Below are 6000 nucleotides of genomic sequence, written 5' to 3'. Positions count from 1 at the left end.
GTTGCCAGAGAGGAGGGGATTTGGGGACTGGGTGAAAAAGGTGAAGGAATTAAGTACAAATTGATAGTTACAGAATAGTCAAGTGAATGTAAAGTACAGCACAGGGAATATAGTCCACAACCCTATCTAATAAAAGAGTAATATGCAAATTGACCGTCACTCCAACATACAAGATGGTCACCCCATGTGGTCAAAGATGGTCGCCACAAGATGGCCGGCAGGGGAGGGCAGTTGGGAGGGAACAGACCTTCAGGGGAGGGAAGTTAGGGGCAACCAGGCCAGTAGGGGGGGCAGTTAGGGGCAATTGGGCTGGCAGGGGAGCAGTTAGGCCTTGATCAGGCTGGCAGGGGACTGGTTAGGGGGTGATCAGGCTGGCAGGCAGAAGCAGTTAGGGGCAATCAGGCAGGCAGGCGAGCGATTGGGAGCCAGCAGTCCTGGATTGGAGAGGGTGCAGGCTGGGCTGAGGGACACACACACCTCCATGCACAAATTTTGTGCACCGGGCCTCTAGTATTATAATAACTATGCCTGAGGCCAGGTGGGTACTTGAAATATTGGGGGGAAGGGGGGACCACATTGTGAAGTGTATGATTGTCTAACCACTATACTGTACACCTGACACTCATGCAGAATAATATTGAATGTAAACTGTAACTGGAAAAAAAAAAAAAGAAGTCCAGAAAACAGATGAGACGCATTTGTCTGAATAGGTGGGACCGGACGGAGTTCTCCAGGAAAGAGGATTGAGGATGGGCCAGGAAAGATCAGTAACTTCACAGCCCCAAGCCAAGTTTCAGGAGCAGCTCCCAGTGCCCAGGAGAGACAGAGGAGTGGGGAGGCTTGCAGGGGACAGCTCTGGAGTGTGGACAGGCACCAAGCCCCCCTCTGTGGCTGCCACACCCAGTGCAGTTACAGACCCAACAGCTGATAAGAGGAGCAGGGTGGCCACAGAGGCATCATCAGCTTGTGACTTCCGATTCAGTTAGGCCCGCGCTGATAAGAATGGCCACACTGCCGGCCTCTGCTCAGTCCTGAACCTGCAGGGGCTGAGCTCTCGGTCCTTATTCATTGCACCCTTCCCAACTCTCTCCCTCCCTCCTCCCTCCACCCCTCTCTCTCCTTCCCTCTCTTCCTCCATTCACCCATTCATCCATTTACTTTCTCTAAAGAGCCAAGCATTCTCTTAACATTCTCTTATCCTACGATGGGTAGAGTAATGAAGACTTCCTCTCTGCTTTCCCAGAAGTTACAGTGATGGCCAGAGAGGCGAGGCAGACATGTGACCTAAGAACCCCAATACAAAGATGCAAAATAGAATGTGATTCCAGTCACACAAAAGTGGGACAGAACAGTACATGTGGGAGGGAAGCAGAGCCATAGAGCAAATTATTTAAATTTCAGGCCTCTTTTTGTTGTTGTTGTTAATCCTCATCCAAGGATATTTTTCCATTGACGTTTAGAGAGAGTGGCATGGAGGGGGGAGAGACACCGAGAGAGAAATATCAATGTGAGAGAGACACAGCGGCTGGTTGCAGGCAACTGAGGTACATGCCCTTGATCAGACCCAAACCTGGGACCCTTCAGTCCTCGGGCTGAGGCTCTATCCACAGAATCAAACTGGCTGGGGCTGGACTCTCTCTCTCTCTTTTCAAATGTCCTCTTCTAGGAAATGAGGGGATGCAACAAAATGCATGCAAGCCTTTGCAGAAAAAGTGACTTCTCCTTTGGTTGCAAGTGACAGAAACCTAGCTCAAAGAGGCCTATTAAAAAAAAAAAAGGCGGGGGGGGGGGGCGGGGTATGTCTTGGATCACACAGTTGAACAATTAAAGAATGGATCTAGGCTTCAGGGTCAGGCAGAGCTGCATCTAGACATTCAGACAACGCCGCCAGCAATCTGTCACTCTCCATTTACCCATTAGGCCAAACCGATGAGAGCATAGAAATCTGCGAGCTTTACCAACGTCTGGAAATGTGTTGGCGATTCCCCGAAAGGCTGCTTGGCTTCAAAATGTGAGAAAAAGAACGAACGTGACCAGCTAGCAGCCGTGTCACCGTGGAGGCCAGCTGCTCCCCAGCCCGGCCCTCCCCTCATCGCCAAGGCCGGCAGGTACCTGTCACCCTCATCCGTGTCCTCTTTGCCGTCCTTGACAGTGTTGACCGTCATCTCCTTGACGCTCTCTCCCCAGCTTCCTGGCCCTCCACTCTTCCTCCTGCCACTCTGACGTCTTCTTTTTGGCTCTGCTCTGCTGAACGAAGGATGACTTAAAGGGAGCCGGGAGGAGGGCTGGGAAGAGAATGTGCATACAGGCGAAGCCCGCGTCACCGAGGAGCTGCCGTCGGTCATGACTTCTGGGAGGAGACAGGGTGATGGGGTAGAGCCCGAGGTTGGGGATGGAAGAAGGACCAGATCGAGAAGGTCTTTACAAGTCGCGCCAGGAGCTTGGCTGGTCTCTTGAAGGCAACAGGGGGCCACTGAAGGGGTCAGATGATCAGCATGTGTTTCGCTGTCAGAAGGAGACCTCGGGCTGTGAGGTGGAGGGAGCACTCCAGGGAGACATCGGGCTGTTGCCAGAATAGAGGAGAAAGCACGGGACTGGGTTGGAAGGTCTGTGAGGAGGATTCTCCGAAAGGTCGGGGCCTCTGAGGGACCTGGCCGAAGGTGGCGGCCCCTACCTTGACTTTTCCAAACAAGTCCGACCCCCCTGGGTGTTTTGCTAGAATCTCTATGTTTAGTCTTTAAAGGCCTGACCTTGTAGAAGCATGTGCTTTCTCAACGATACTTGCCCCACTGATTGTATCTAGAGGTCAATTTGAGGTCAAGCCGTTGTGACGATAAAAGCCAAAGGAGGCAGGCGAACAGGGCGACTGGGCGGCGATAGCCAAGTAGTGCCTCAGCCCCGTCCCTCACAGAAACGAGTGTTAAAGTCATCATTCATCCGTCATTCCGGTCTGCCCGTCAGTCCCGGCAAAAGACGCTGGTGCCTGATGAAGCAGTGATGGTGGGAAAAAGCGGTGGGTTCGTGAGGCATTGACAGGACTTGGTGCTGCTTAGATGTTAGAGGTGAGGGAGCCAGAGGTGTTAGGAACGAGTCTCGGGTTTCTGCTTCTAAGGTGAGGGGCAGAGCAGTGGTTTGGAGGGGAAGTGATGAGCTGGGTTCGCTCACACTTTGGAGGTGCCTGAGTCTCTGGCTGAGTGTCCGGAGGCAGGGGCTCGGTGGGTCTGGAGCGGGGGAGCGAGGTCAGCGTCCCCGCGTCACTGCCCAGTCAGCAGCAGGACTTCTGGGAGGAGGCAGAGGTGCCGACCTCCTGCCTGATGAGAATAAAGAACCTCCGTGACCATGGCTGGCCACAGAGCAACCTCGCAGCAGGATGCGCCCTGGGAGGAGCTCTGAGGCCTGAGGGGAAGGGGAAGGGGAAGGAAGGGGAGGGGACAGAGCCGGCCTGTTCAACCCTCGGCTTTTCTCTGCAGACCTGGAGGCTGCAGCTGAGGCTGAAAGCACCAGCCTGGCTCCTCTAGGGCATCGGCTTCTCTGGGGCTGGCAGCCTCCCGAGGCAGGACTGTGGGGAGCTCATCGGCTGAAGGACTTGTGGGGCTGAGCTGCAGCAGCTGAGCCGAGGTAGGTGCTGACCAGGGCGGGGTCTGCAAGGGGGGAGCGGAAAAGGCAGATCGGAGCAGAGCAGATGGGGTGCCTGGAGGAGGGATGCTGGAGGGGGGTCCAGGGAAGGGGTGAGGCAGCCCTGGCTCTGAGGAATACAGGCCCAGCCTCTCTGAGAAGGGTTACCCAGATCTGGCGGCTACTAGGACCACGCAGCCAAGTTAAGATTGTTCAGTCCATTTTCACAAGAAGAAAGGACACAGGCCTGTGTGAGCAGACCTCTTCTTTCTTCTCTGAATCTTGCAAATGCCAATCATCATAAGATTAATGTACAATAATCATAAGACTACAGCCCCGTCCGTGCTGTAGAGTCCAGTCCCCATCCCGCTGGGTTCTCATGAGGCAGTAGGCTGGATTCTCAGAGGCAGTAGACTGGATACATGTTCTAACGCCCATTTTATAGGCCGGGAGACTAAAGCTTAGAGAGATGAAGCAACTTACCAAAGATTACAGGGTGATAAGCAACTCAGAACGAGCCTTCTGGGTTCCCTCTGCACCCCTTCTGGGGCGGCTTCTGCCCACCCCTCTCCCGGGGAACCTGGAGCCAGAGAGGCCAGTCTGGCCTCTCTCTCCACACACGTGGATTGAGCATCTTCTACACGTGCAGCCAGCGCGAGTCCAACCAGGGCCGGTCTCCATCCTTGAGAAGCTGGCCGGCTGGTGTGGGGGTTGAGGCCTGGCTACAAACGACTAACAGAGAAGGTCAAACGCGCCAGAGCCGTGGGCGGGTGGGGTGTGAAGGCAGAGGTTGGCGCTGGGTGTGGGATCAGGAAGGGCTCGGCGGGAGGTGCACCTGAGCCTTGAAGGAAGCAGATGGTTTGTGTGCAAACACGAGGCACGTGTGCAAACCCATGGAGCAGGAGGGTGGCTGTGAGAGGTGGCGATAAAGGAAAGAACGGCTGGAGGTTCAATTTGGACACCAAAGTGTAGAGTTTATGGAGGACTTACAGGTCTGGCCTGTCCTGTTTCTTTATTTGGTTTTAAGTGGATTTTAAATATGATCTCATTTAGCCTTCACGGTAATCCTGCGAGTAGGTGCTATTATTAAGTCTCTTTTTAAAATATATATTTTTATTGATTTCAGAGAGGAAGGGCGAGGGAGAGACAGAAACATCAATGATGAGAGAGAATCATTGATCGGCTGCCTCCTGCACGCCCCACACTGGGGACTGAGCCCACAACCCAGGCATGTGCCCTGACCAGGAATCAAACTGTGACCTCCTGGTTCATAGGTCGGTGCTCAACCACTGAGCAACACTGGCCAGGCTATTAGGTCTCCTTTAAAATTAGGGAAACTGAGGGGCAAAGGTTTTAAGCTACTACTCCAAGTTGCCATAGCAATAGAGAGGGCTGCTCAGCACCCACTCTACCTGCACAGCCACTCACCAGGGCCTGCGCACCCCTCTGTTACCTCAGAGAGATAACAGACTGGCAGTGAGTGGGAAGGCCACGCTGCAGTCAGCACCACCTCGTCCCGGCCCCAAAGCTTCCCGGCCTGCGTGCAGCTCCCTGCCCCCGGGAACAATGCTCTCCCCTCACCCTCAGAGTGGCCTTCCAACAGCCAGGTGTTTCCTTCCGGGCTATTGGCAGACATAGAGGAGGAAATGGGCCGCCCCATCCACAGGGAGCAGCCACAGGGGAGCAGGCCGTCCCCTCCCTGACCCCACAGGATCTGGAAAGCCTCACGGGGTGAGGGATGAGGGGTGAGGAGTGAGGGAACCCTCATTCCTACTCCCTCCTGCTGCTGTGAGTCTGCTGCCACATGCTCTAAACCAGAGAACCAGGTGTGTTGTCTGGCCAGCGTGACTGTCTCAATGGAGAAAGGGCCAGAGCACTGGAAAGAGCACCTGCCCCTGACGCCCTGGGCGTGAGGCAGCGGTGGTGGGAGGAGGGAAAGTGGATTCCTGGGGAGCAGTGAGGTGGCAGGCTTAGGAGGTCCCTTCTCTCTGTGCCAGGCTGTGGGCAGAGGGCCTGAGGGAGGCAGAGGTGCAGTCCTGGGAAATCCACACCTTTTCCCCAGGTTTTAGTCTGGAAGGGGTGGCCACAGGGCGGTCTGGGGGGTGGTTCTTCTGTCTGAACAGCCTGCCCTAGGAGCCAGCAGTAAGAGCTTGGGGTGCTGGGGTGGGCGGGGATGGTCAGAACCTGGGGTCTGTACTGTGAAACCCTGACCCAGGCCTCTTCACATCCTCCCCTAAGTCCTGCTTACTCCAGTCCTTCCTCTCCGGAAACCTTCCCACGGTACTTGCATCACCTACAGAAACCATGTGGTGGGGACTAGCCACTTAATTGCTTTAAGAGGTGAACGCACTCCCGTCGGCCTTTTTCTGCTGCATCCCAATGAGC

The 6000-nt window shown here is 54.9% G+C and overlaps 1 protein-coding gene across 1 annotated transcript in view; it reads left to right on the top strand.

The window, feature by feature from the left end:
- Nucleotides 1-3475: 3475 nt before the first annotated feature.
- Nucleotides 3476-6000, top strand: part of PIK3R6 (phosphoinositide-3-kinase regulatory subunit 6) — a 44533-nt gene continuing 42008 nt past the window's right edge. Inside the window, exon 1 of the mRNA XM_036341793.1 lies at nucleotides 3476-3618. The gene's annotated coding sequence lies outside the window, so the exon portion shown is untranslated. The remainder of the gene's footprint in view (nucleotides 3619-6000) is intronic.

Source organism: Myotis myotis, unplaced genomic scaffold (assembly GCF_014108235.1).
Source record: "Myotis myotis isolate mMyoMyo1 unplaced genomic scaffold, mMyoMyo1.p scaffold_m19_p_17, whole genome shotgun sequence".
NCBI classification, from domain to species: Eukaryota; Metazoa; Chordata; class Mammalia; order Chiroptera; family Vespertilionidae; genus Myotis; species Myotis myotis.
Note: the sequence above shows the minus strand (reverse complement) of the source record. Positions and strands in the feature narration are given on the sequence as shown.